Below are 14377 nucleotides of genomic sequence, written 5' to 3' on the forward strand. Positions count from 1 at the left end.
AGTAAAGCAGGAGGGTGATGGTACGGCACTAGCACAAATACTTCACATTAAGTCAAATGCTGTCTGAGGTAGGACGGAAGCAGGAAGATGTCCTGAGTTGTGCAGCATCAGAGCCAATGGAGGGGATAGCTGAGAGGGAACAGGGAATACAACCACTTATGGCATGGTGGCCAGCCGTCATGGAAAGGTACTAGCATCGCATCAGAGAATTATCAGCTCAGTGGCAATGGGTGCAATTTTAAATGCTAAACAGGTTTGATATTGTATTTGGCAAACGCTGCAACAGAAACACAATTTCATGGGGCCCAGTAACACAAGCATACTCTCTGACATAATTCTGCTATGAACACGGTTCATAAAAACACATCATGTGCATTGAGACTTATTCTTGATTTGTAATTCCTATTTATCCTACCAGTTCATTACTAGTAGACTTTGAGATCCCAAACCTTTCTTGGAATATACCAATCTCTATCTTCAGAACTTCATCCTTCTCATCACTGCTCAGTTTCTGATTGATGAGGAAAGCAAGGTCATTCATTACCACACAGATGAGACACACGAGGCAAGCAAAGGCAATCACGCTAGTTTCACTCTGGTCAAACAGGATCAAAGATGCAGACGCCATGCCAAGGAAGTGGGTGACTGCATTCACCATTCTACAAATAGAATTAATTGACTCGCTCTCAAGTCATATGATGGAGCTATTTTAAATCTGGGAATAAAACCAGAATTTCTCCCCATCAATTCTCTTTTCTCCTCTCTGGACCATGCAGTCTCAAAGTTTTTATTCTCTGATAATGATCAGCCTAAATGAGAGAACTCCTGCCAAACTCAACGTTCTAATTACATAGGAGGGAATGATAGTAATTACTGCAATGTTCTACCTTCAAAAACTGTTAGGCAGTGGTGACTGATTTAGACAACAAGATCCAATTTGCTTAGAAAAAATATATATATTTAAAATCATCTATATGTGTATGCATCAAAATATCCCCCATTAATGATTGCTAGCACAAATTTGTAACTATCAAAATTAGTTCTGAGGCTTATGTTGCTTTCCTTTTCCAGATAATTTAATAATATTGGTTAAATCAATGAACACATGAGTATTTTCCTGTCACAGGGGCTGCACATAGAAGAGAGGAAGTCCTGAGACACCCTTTCCTGTATCTTTTTGTGCAGGCTCGAAAGCTTTCAGACATTTAAATATGATTAGAGCAGGAGGTCCAACAGGAAGCACATCAAAGCCAATGAATTGAGTGTTCAAGATATTATTCATGCTTGACATGGCTTTTTATAAAATTCTCACTTCTTGTCGCCTAGAATTTTGCTTATTCTTTCATTTAATTATCAAATTCCATGGTTACTTCCACCAATAAAACAGCAATGTCCTCTTGAAAGAAAAATATTCTAGCAGGGCACAATGCTTCTATTCTGCTTCCACTTCCTCATTCCCAAAGGAAAGCTTCACTGCCAGGTCCCATTCACAGCCAAGGAACCCTTGCCAAAAAGGACTGGACTGATAAACTAATGAAGGATAAAATACATAAACTACATTTACTTAGGAGGGAAAAGCCCACAAATGCAGAACTCTCCAGCAGGTATTATTATTTGTCATGGATACATTTTATGTCAAATTAGAAATGCTTCAGAAAGCTAAAAATCTGATGCAGTTTCATAATTTTTCCACACATATTAAGTTATTGATATAAATTTCATCAGATAAAGGATTAAATATTTTCTGATTTGTCGCTTTATTGACTGATGGTGCCCCCAGCCTCAGTTAGACATAAACTCTTAAAATAAGCCCCTCAAGGGAAGCCTCTCTCAGGTCCCAGCTTGGAAAGCCTCACCCACTTGCTCCTCTGCGTTTTCCCTTTCCATTCTTCTACTTGCTCAGCCCCAAAAATTCTGCACTCCTTTTCAACTTCTTTCTTAGTTTCATACCCAGTATAGGCTCTGGGCCAAATCATATTTCCTCACCCAAATTTCCATGTTGAATTCTTAACCCCCAACACACCAGAATGTAGGCTAATATGGAAAAGCTGTTGCTGCAGATTTAATTACTTAAGAAATAGTCATACTCATGATATTCTACATAAAGACGCCAAAAGTTCCACCAAAAGACTTGTAGATTTAATAACTTAATTCAGTAGTGTAACTGGATACAAAGTCAACAGTAACAATCTAGAGCATTCTTGTACACAAGAAACCAACTCTCAGAGAGAGAAATTTGGGAAACTACACCCTTCAAAATAGCATTCCCTAAAAATGAAATACTCAGAAATCAATCTAAAAAAGAAGTGAAAGATCTATCCATCGAAAACTAAAGTACTCTGAAAAAGGAGATTGAAGAAGATTACAGAAAATGGAAAGATATGTCTTGCTTATAGATACGAAGAACCAACATAGAGAAAATGGTCCTACTCCCAAATCTGTTATACAGACTTAATCCAATCCCAATCAAAATACCACTAGCATACCTCACAGAACTAGAGAAAATATTCTTAAAATTCATTTGGAACCAGGAGAGACCTAGAATAGCAAAAGCAATTCTGGGCAACAAAGGTAAGTCAGGGGGCAACACAATCTCTGACCTGAAATTATACCACAAAGCTACTGTGATAAAATCAGCATGATATTGGCAATAAACAAACAAAAACACACATCTGAGAATCTCTGATGCAGACTCAATCCCAAACAGACTCAGCAACTTTATCTTTTACAAAGGGGCCAAACTTGTTCACTGGAAGAAAGATAGCTTCTTTAATAAATGGAGCTGGAAAAACTGGCTTTTCATGTGCCAAAGACTAAAACTAGACCCATATCTATCACTATGCACTAAAGTAAAGTCAAAAGTGATCAAAGATCTAAATATTAAAACAGAAAGCCTAAATTTACTGGAAGAAAAAATAGGTACAAATCTTGAAGATATAGGAGTAGGCAGAGACTTCATGAACACAACATAGGAAATACTATGAAGAATCAACAGATGGGATCCCACCTTATTAAACAGCTTTTGCACAGCAAAAGAAATCACCAACAGAGAGAAAAGACAACTCAAGAGTGGGAAAAATTATAGCCAGCTATCCTTCAGACAAAGGACTTATATCTAGAACATTTAAAGAATTGAAAAAAATTAGGCCTCTCAAATTCAAAGACTCAATCCAAAAATGGGTATCTGACATAAATACACACTTCTCAGATGAAAAAATACAACTGGCAAATAAATGTATGAAAAATGTTCAACATTAGTAGTCATTTGAGAGATGAAATGAAAACAATACTGAGATTCTATCTCACTCCCGAAAGAATGGCTACCATCAAGAAATCAACCAATAACAAATGCTGGAGAGGCTGTGGGGATAAAAGGAACCATACTGCACTGTTGGTGGGAGTGTAGATTGGTGAAACCACTGTGGACATTAGTGTGGAGATTCCTCAAAAAACTAAGATTGGAGGTTCCACTCGACCCAACTATTCCCTTTCTGGGTATCCCCCAGAAGAATTAAAAACATCATACCACAGTGACATATATGCACCCCTATTTATAGCAGCACAACTTGTAATAGCTAAATCTTGGAAACAACAGAAATACCTATCAACCAAGGAATGGATCAAAAAGATGTGTTTATTTTTATATAATGGATTACTACTTAGCCATAAACAAGGATAGACCTAAGACTTTTATAGTAAATGGATGAAACTCAAGACCATACTCATAAGTCAAATAATCAAATCCACATTTGTAAATATTGTATTGTTTCACTAGTGTGAGAAACCGAGCAAATAAATAAGATCCAAAGTGTAAAACAGATATTGGAAATAGGGAGGAAACAGTCCAAAAAAAAAAAAAAAAAAAAAGAAAAACTGTGATAGGAGAAAGGGGGAAAGAAGAAAGGGCAAAGGAAATACACACACACACACACACACACACACACACACAAGATAGTTAAGATAGTTATACAGTATCTCAGTTTTTTGAAAAGAAAGGTTTGTGCTAATATTGTTTGACTTGTATTTCACCCCTACATCTTTACTCTGAACTCTTATGATTGTAACAAAATACAATGTACTAATTATTGTAACTGTCCCACTAGGCTGTTTTGAAACTCTATCTTACTGTTATTTTTTTCTCTTTAAAATGAAAAAAAGAAATCCAATATGACTGGTGTCCTTATGAAAACAAGAGATGTAGACACAGACATGCATAGGCAGAATACCACTTCACGTTTCTGTTGCCACCAGCCAAAGAGCTACTACCAGCTAAGAGAGAGAGAGAGAGAGCTAGAACAGATCCTTCCCTCGCACCTCCAGAGGAAGAACTACACTACTGCTCTGTCGACTCTGAGCTTCTGTCCACCAGGACTGTGAGATAAATTTCTGTTCAAAGCTACTCATAGTCCTTTAACACAGCGATGATACCAAACTTGAATTCATCAGCCAATCCTACTGGATTTAGAGGCACAAAATTACTTACAAATGTTCCCTTCTATCACTAGGATTATTCCTAGGCTTTACCTCTCATGAAGAATTTTTCAAGGAAATAATTTCCACTTGACACCCATACTCATGGCATATGATTATTTTAAACTTACTGAGAAAAACTATTGTAAGGTGCAAAGCATGTTGTTTTGGGGCTCTGTCCACCTCCACAGACAGACAAGAGGAACGCCTGCCCACCCACTCAGGCCAGCGAAACACTCCCTCACGCCCCGTGGAGGCTGCTTCTGCATTACTCCGACTCCTGAAATTAGTATTCTCCATTCACACTGAGGTTGCCCACATTCACCCCTTTCCCAAGGAGTTTTACTTCTGGAAATGGTATGAGCAAATATGCCAAGTGAAGTCCTACACACCTGCTAGGTTTATACTTTTTCTATTAGTTTATTAAAAATTGAGTAATGAACTAAACTTAGAAAAAACTGTTTATGAACCTAAGATGCAACAGCTACTGCGATGAGATGCTACGGAATTAGGTACCAAATTGTGCGCACAGATGTTCCACGCTGCCTCGGATCAGAGCAGCCTCAGAGATCAATGAGCACTGGGCAGAGGAGCGGCGTCTCGCTGTGTGAGTTTGTGTTTCTCTCTCTGGTTTGCTTTGGCATCTGTAGATTCTCTGTCTGGAATATTTTTTAAGTACTTAGAATCAATTTAGCATTTGAAACCATGCGTCAACATCTTTGTCCACAAGGAATGCTGACTTTTCAACAGGACTGAAAGATGAGAACTTGCAAATCGGTAGGGAGCAAGAATTATCAACACGTCATTTACAAAATTAGATTTTATACGATCTTTCCCAGCGACTGGCAGGATATGAAACACATGTTTAGGACTTAAGGAGATAGGTTTTTCCTGTTTGCATGGTTATGAGTCTTTCTGGGTAAAGATTATAAGATGAACTTATATATTTACATCGCTTGTATTAATGATTATTGGGCCCCATAGAAAATTAATTTGCTATTATTTCATTTCTAAATACTACTATATTTGTACTTTTCCCAGACAACCTCAGTAGATGCTACATCCTATGTATACCATCTTTCCCTCCACTTACACACCTGTAACAGTTACTAATAGCACAGAAAAGGCTAATAAACCTGGGAAAGAACCATTAAAGCTCTTCCATGTGCTAACTTTAACAAAGAAAAACAGCATACTTTTAAAAATTTAGACTGCTTTACAAATATTTGTTCCCCAATAAGATCTCTTGATGAAACAAATGGGAAGTCTCCTTCCTTTACTGTAACTGAGTACCTGCCCCTGATCACTCTGGTGTGAGAAGCCTGCGTGTGGGCGTAGGGCACAGGGGACATCACACGTTGCTGCTGTCCCCTCAACTCTGTACCTGCCCAGGGCTCACCAGGGGCTGAGGAGTCCCAGTCCTCAGCCAGAACTTCTGAACTGGAACGAGAATAAAAGGAATTGATTTTTTGCACATTTTCAGTTTGTTCCCAGAATAAATTTCAGTGGTATCATGATTATAAAATTATTAGGGATAAAAATGCACAAATATTTTATGTAATAGTTGTACAAATACTAGCACAAACTAACACATCCTGCATTAAATGTTATCAGCTCCTGTCTAAACTTATATTTTATTAGCTACGTACATGATTAATTTAAGATCAAAGCATTTACTTATCTTACAGAAGTGCAACTGTGAAAACAGTGAACTACTTTAAAATATGCTTGGCAATAAACATTTGCATAATTTGGGGGTTTAAATTTTAAATGTTTTCCTCCACCTACACATTTTCATAGTTTAAATTTGTAGCACAGTTGCTAGACTTATAAATTTACTTCCCCCCTCATTAAAAAGTGCAAAAATGGAATTAATTGTTTTATACATTTATGTAAAACTTTTAAAAGACCTGGAAAATACTTTTAGTATACCACAGAGAAAGAGCGAATGGATGTAATAGCTTGCATTTCTTCAAACCAACACAGTAATTTACTTTTTAAAAGATTTTAATGCTATTTTCTCTCTCTTTTTTTTTTTTCCCAGTACTGGGAATTGAATTCACAACCTTGTGCATGCCAGGCAGGTGCTGTGTCGCTGAGCTAAATCCCCAGCCCCATTAATGCTATTTTCTTATAGTGAAAACTATTTTCTGTATGCCAAACTCTATTTATTTTTTAAATTAAAAAACTAACAAAACAACAATGAAGACAAAATCAAAACAACGCAAAAGCAACAAAAACGGTACATGACTTCAAAACAAAATGATAGGAATTAACAATGGTTGATACATTGCATACTGTTTTGTTTTTCTTTTTTTTTGGTTTTTCTCTGGTACTATATTACATACTGTTATCTTCAATGAACTTGCTCAGTCCACCAGACATAAGAATGTAAGATTGATCAAACAAAGACCGTTTCTGTTCTTGTGATAGTCACTAATTATGAATGTACATATGTGTGTAAAACATGACACCTACATTCTTTAATGACACTTTCTACAAAAATGGCGATGTTCTATGATTATAAATGTGTCTTTGAAATAAATAGTAGGCTGAAAAATATTTAAGATTTTTATTAAAATATTTGTATGAAAATATACCATAAGCATTTTATAAAATGAATAAAATATTGCATTAATCATGGATACAAGATGTTCGTATATTAGGGCCTAAGTGATCACTATTTTAATCTTAGATTTCAAGGGTGTAGGTGACTGTTGCTCTCGTGTAAGTGTTGCCGTAGAAGTCTGAAATACTTAAATATGAATGCATTTTTTCAATATTTTTTCTGCTGAGTGTTCTTTGAACAAGTTAACCTTCACTACTTCAATGAATTCATTTGTGTAGTCTGTAATATCCTAGGCACTTCTTTGTAAATTTGAAAAATAATGTAAAACTATTTCAATGGACCCTTAATAGGCAACATGAATTATGAAATACATTATACTAATATATTCAATGAAGAAGAAAATTATGTCCACAATTCAGTATATTCATGAAAAAATACACCTTCAAAATATACATTACTTAGAATATCACTAGCAAATATAAGCAACAGGATTTTGAATGCAGATTAAAATGGCACGTGAGTAAGCTAGAACACAATAATTTACCCAGAAGAATCTAGTGTTTAAATGGATAGGATTTTATGGAGTACCTCAGAAGAAGAGAGAAAAAAAGGCATATAGATGTTTTTCTTAAGTAAAATCTAGGAAAGGCAATTTTTAATTTAAGATCACTATACCTATGAAATCGGTTAACATATTTGCAGTCTGACATATTTTAGAAATGTGTTAGCACAGAAAAAATTATCTTAAACTCAAAGCATTTTTAAAACATGAAAGGGAAATTCATAAAACATGAACAGCAGCCTTCAGAGGTAGTGTGTTAGCTTTCCTTCGTGCACTTTATCTTGATCATTGTTTCCCAGGGCTCAGTATTATGCACACTGAAGAAACAATCACCCATTTCAAGTTGGTGACATTTGTCGTAGAGATGTGATGTTTCCCCCTAAGAGACTATCCTTGGTTTGACCTAGTTAATACGTGTTAAAATTTAGGTATAGAAGAACTCCACTGTGTATCATTTTCCTAAACAGAGATACTTACAATTTTAATCATTACTATTCAAGAGGCCAGTTCACTATCGACAGCAGTAACTAGTTCTTGAATTAACTGGAAGGTGCTGCACGGATGTTAGTTCCAGGGAGCCAGGAAGAAGGGGCTGTGACAGCGTTTGCAATAGAAACAGTATGCGCAGGCGAGAAGGGATTCATTTTGCCTTTCAGGAAATATTTCCAGGGCACAATTTTTAAAATTTTCAAAATTTTCAAAATTTTCAAAATTTTCCAGGACACTCTTTTTAAAATTAATTTTTAAATTTTACTGGTACATGTCTGCAGTTCCTAGTGAATGCAGTCAGTGTGGGAAGTTCGGTTGTGTGCATAACACACCTCATTCATTTTTCATCCCCTTCTCCCTCTCTCCATCTCTTGATCCCCTTCCCTTTTACAAAAGATGTATCTCCCTACTTCCTCTTATCTTTCACTCTGCTCTTTATTTATACTTTGGGTTTCTCATGTAAGAGAAACCATGCGATATTTAAGCTGTGTATCTGATTTATTTCACTTAACACTACGGTTTCAAGGTGCATCCACTTTCCTACAAATAACCCAACCTGTTTTGAAGGCACATGACAGGTGAACAGCACACTCGGGTACAAGGACAAAGGGCACAGACCATGGAAAATGCTACTGAGCAAAAATAATATACATAGCTGCCAAGGAAATTTCCTGTTTTCTAAATATAGACCACATTTACAACTGCATTAAACGTGACTATCAATTAATAGTGGCTATTATGAGTGAGTCCTCTTTGGGATCATAGAAGAGACTTCTACTGAGTCGTAGTCCTTTACAATAAGCTATGGAAAAGAGGTTATATGATTGCCTTTGCCACAATCAAGTGCTTTTTTTTTGCTGTTTTATTTTTATTTTTATTTACTAATTTATTTTAAAAATAAAAGCAGGGGGCCCGGTGTGATGGGGCATGCCTGTACTCTCAGCAGTTGGGACGCTGAGGCAGGAAGATCATTGCGAGTTCGAGACAAGCCTGGGCTACAAACTGAGCTCAAGGCCAGTCTGAACTACACAGCGAGACCCTGTCTCAAAAAGACAATAAAAAAAAAAGGAAAATACATTACAAAAAGACATCCATTTACAAAATAGCATAAGAACAATACAAGCAAAACAGAATTACAGACAAAGCGGTAGGAAATTAACCACGGTGGTTGTATTATGTATTGATGTCTTCGAAATGGTTTCTCAGGAAAACAAACAGTGACATGTAAGACTGATCGAACAAGTAATCATTAACTATTCCTTTCAGTAAAGCGATACAAGTATTAGTACAACTATCTTCGCTATCCTGTATATACATACATGCATAATCTCCCGTTCTTTCTTTTCTCTTTTCCCTTACCCTAGTTGCTCTTTACTTTTAGTGTTTTACTTTAGTTTCACAATGTCTGTCATATCTCCTAATTTTTATTCATTCTTTCAGGTTCAGACACTAGTGAGACAATACACTGCTTACACACGGAGGTCTGGTTTATTTCACTGATGAGTATGGGCTCTAGTTATGACCATTTACCTGTAAAAGCCTCGAGTTTATATCTTCCTTTATAGCTGAGTAATATGCCTTTATATAAAAGTACCACAATATTTTTATCCATTCCTCAGTGGATGGACATTTGGATTGTTTCTACATTTTAGCAATTACAACCACACCGCTATGTACATGGGTGCACATATATTGCTGTGATATGACGTTTACAGATCTTCTGGGAAAATACCCAGAAGGGGAGCAGCTGGGTTGAATGGGACCTCTAGAACTAGTTTGCTGAGGAATCTCCATACTGATTTCCATAGTAGTTTCACCAATCTGCATTCCCACCAACAGTGGAGAAGTGCTCCTATTTCTCCAAGCCTCGCCAGCCTTTGTTATTGGTTGATTTCTTAATGCTAGCCATTCTTACTGGGGTGAGATAATATCTCAGTGTTGTTTTAATTTGCATTTTCCATATGACTGACATTGAACATTTTCTCATGTATTTATTTGCCATTTGTATTTCTTTATCTGAGAAGTGTGTGTTCATCTCAGATGCCCATTTTTAGATTGGGTCTTTGAATTTGGGGGGGATGATGTTTTTAAATTCCTTGTATGTTTGAGATAGAAGATCTGTGTCAAAGGGACAGTCAGCTAAAATATTTTCCTAATTTCTGGGTTTTCTTTTTACTCTGCTGGTGATTTCTTTAGATATGCAGAAACTTTTCAGTAGGATGAGATCCCAGTTGTTAATTCTTTGAAGTACTTCCCATGCGGTTTGGTTTTTGTTCATGAACTCTCTGCCTACCCCCACATCTTCAAGATTTTTACCTACTTTCTCTTCCAATAGATTTAGTGTTTCTGTTTTAATATTGAGATCTGTGATCCATTTTGACTTGAGTTTGGTGCATGGTGATAGACTTGGGTCTATTTTCAGTCTTTGGCAGGTAGCAAGCCAATTTTTCCAGCACCATTTATTAAAGAGGCTATCGTTCTTCCAGTGAGTTTGTTTGGCCCCTTTATCAAAGATTAGGTGGCTGAGTGTGTTTTTGGTTGTGGCTGTTTCTTCCAGTCTGTTCCATTGATCCTCAGGTCTGTTTTTTAGCCAGTACCAGGTTGATTTTATTATAGTAGCTTTGAAAAATAATTTCAGGTCAAGGATTGTGATTCCACCTGACTTGTTTTTGTTGCCCAGGACTGCTTTTGCTATTCTGGGTCTCTTCTGGTTCCAGATGAATTTAAGGAATGTTTTCCCTAAATCTGTGAAGTATGCCCAGGCCTTGATGGATTTACAGCAGAATTTTACAAGAAATTCAGAGAAGATTTAATACCAACACTCTGCAAATTCTTTAACAAAATTGAAAAGGAAGCAATTCTCCCTAAGTTATTTCTGGAGGCAAGTATTATACTGATACCATAACCAGATAAAGACCCAACCAAGAAAGGGAACTACAGACCAATCTCCCTAACAAATATAGATGCAAAGATACTCAATAAAATACTAGCAAATAGAATGCAGCAAATTGTCAAGAAAATCATACACCATGACCAAGTCAGATTCATTCCAGGAATGCAGGGATGATTCAATATTAGTAAATAAATTAATGTTATACACCATATCAATTGAACCAAAGACAAAAACTACATGCTCATCTCAATATAGATGCAGAAAAAGTTTTTGACAAAGTCCAACATGCATTCATGATAAAAACCCTACAGAAAATAGAAACAGATGGTCTTTACCAAAGACCACCAAAGTAATCTATGACAAACCAACAGCCAACATCATACTAAATGGACAAAAACTGAAAGCTTTTACTGTAAATCAGGTACAAGACAAGGATGTTCACTGTCACCACTCCTATTCAACATAGTTCTGGAAGCATTACCCAGAGTAATTAGACAAGAGAGAAGAAGAAAAGGAATAAGGATAGGAAAGGAAGAAGTAAAATTATCACTATTTGCAGATGACATGATACTTTACATGGAAGACCCCAAAAACTGCATAAGAAGACTCCCTGAATTAATCAACAAATTCAGAGTATAGCTGGATACAAAGTCAACACCCAGAAATCAGTAATATTCCTATACACAAACAACAAATAGACTCAGAGAGAAATTAAGGAAACTGTACCTTTCACAATAGCATCCAAGAAATTGAAATATTTAGGAATTAATCTAACAAAAGAAGCAAAAGATCTATTCAGTGAAAACCACAGTACTCTGAAAAAAGATATTGAAGAGGATTTCAATAAATGGAAAAATATTCCCTGCTCATGGATAGGAAGAACAGACATTGTGAAAATGGCCATACTCCCAAAACTGCTGTACAGATTCAGTGAAATTCCACTTGAACTACCATTAGCATACCTCAAATGTTTTTTTAAAATACTGTTAAATAAATTTTTGCTTTTTTAGTATTTTATGTTCCCTACATTCATATACAAAAAATGGAATTGTTACAAATGTTGCCCTATAACTAATATTTATTATTCATATATTTTCACAGCAATACCAAAATCTTCCACTCAAGAATTAAATTTGCCCTGAGTCTCTGGAGAATCATTTTTATTATATCAATTTACTTAAATAAAATGATATTAGTATATATATAAATACATAAGAGGATTACCACTTATAATGTATATTCATAAGATATAGAATGCATATACATACACTATTTATATTTACAATATATATATTTATATTGCTCTCCTCGATTGTGTGAGTACCATGCAAAATAGTTGACATATATATTGTGTATTTGTCCGTTTCATACTAACGTTTCCATTTACACACTTAAGCATCATTCTCTTTCTATCGGTTTACACTTTTTATTTTTTTCTGACTACTCCATAATAATCCCAAACTAAAAAGTCAGTTTCTCTTTCTACCTTGGAAATACTTGGCTATTTAATTTGTGACACATGTTCTATCACTTCAAAAACTTGTATACCATGTTTGAACTTCAGTGCTTCTTCCGTTAGGTCCTAAATCGTCTGTGACAAATTTGTCGATCTCTTTAAGGCGTGTTTGCACATTCTCCAGTTGTTTTGTAACTGTTTTCTATTTTGCTGATTTAACTTTCCTTCTGTGACTTCAATTTCTCCAGCAATTCTATGCCTATGGTAATTTTTTAAATCCTATATTGTTTATATTTACCAAATACCTTGTTCTCTTTTACCTCTTGGAATGACGGTGTGGACCCTTTCTGATTTCTATGTCTATGTTTGTGCCAGAATTTCATAGCTTAGAGCTAATCTCCAAACCTTTCCTGTTTCTTTCTTTCTTCCTTCAAATTGTGTGTTTTCAAAACATTTTTCCATATCATAAGGCTTTCTGCCAACTTCTCCACCTGTACTTTGTTAGATTATTTTCAATGTACTTAAATTTTGAAGCAAAGTAAATACATGTATGTAGGATTTAACAGAAAAAAAAATCAATTAGAGATGCTATTACTGCAGTATTATGAAATATCACCCATTCTGTATCCAAATGTCTACTTAGATGAAGAGGAGAACATCTAACGTAGTGTGTGTGTGCTAACAATATCTTAAAATATAATAAAATAGAGTCCTAGCAACGTAGATAGATAGTACCAGACAGTATTTATGTGACACTGAATTCATGCTAGACAAGGTAGTATCTGCAGATGAAAATGAGACTTGAACAGTTTATATAGTTACATCACACAGCCCACAACAAACAGCACTAGATTTAGACTCAGACTGGATAGCCCATGAATCTTCTATGATGACTCCTTTGCAAATCATTTCCAAGAGTAATAGAAGAGAATGCTAGGGTCTGCCATTTTAGAATTTGGACTGCCCACTCAGCTACTCATGACTTTATCTAAGTCAAAGGTATTAATTTATCTTAGCGTCTGTTGTACTTTCCCCAAACTGTGTGTGACAATATCAACTTTAGGAGTCACTGGCAGGATGAAATGGAACAAAGCATGCCAAAATGCAGGCCACAGCATCCGCAGTCAGTAAATATGTACTGAATGGAATTTGAATCTTTGCATCATTATTCACATCATAGAGTGTCAGTTTCGGCTTTCTTTATGTAGTGCTCACCTACCAACAGATAGGCAACTTTTGAGAAGAACTGAAAGCAAAGATGATGCAGTATGATCTGGTTTTAAAATGCCAGGCTTCCTAGCATTGGCTACTGTGTGTGTGTGTGTGATTCAAAATGACACAAATCACCAGGAGACACCCCTTCCAAATTAAACTTAAATGGGATCTACTTGGTAATGAGGTCAGGAAGCCATGTAAGATATATTAAAGTGAGCCTATCATCAAATTAGCAGAACTAATAAAGAGAAACAGACCAACAGAAGTGTGTTGACGTATTCATCCATGCATAAGACATTTGCTGTGGTCTCACTGTGTGCCAGACACTGTGAAGTTACCGGGTGACAGTGGAGAGAAAATTCTCTGCCATCCATTAAGGAGCCCTTTACAGCAGCACTGCCAGTTGCCTCTTCTGCAATATGTGAAACAATGACTGATGAGAACGGAATCACTTGTAACAGACAGATACACTTTATTTCAGTAGAAAACAAAATGGCATTTTCTCCTAATTTATTCAGCTTTAGGAAGCTTGATTTTTCTCATTTAAAATTGAGGATTATCTCCAAATTCCAAATGTAAAGTAATGTAGTAGATACTTGATAAAGTAGAGAAAAAGCGTTTCAGAATTCCCTTCTACTTTCATTGCTTGCAGAAAGCACTGCTGTTAACTCGTAGTAACGAGCTAATTTTCTAATGAGAAGGTGCAGACAGTGCTTCATGACT

This window comes from Chinchilla lanigera, unplaced genomic scaffold, assembly GCF_000276665.1.
Source record: "Chinchilla lanigera isolate Chin_1 unplaced genomic scaffold, ChiLan1.0 scaffold00025, whole genome shotgun sequence".
Lineage (NCBI taxonomy): Eukaryota > Metazoa > Chordata > Mammalia > Rodentia > Chinchillidae > Chinchilla > Chinchilla lanigera.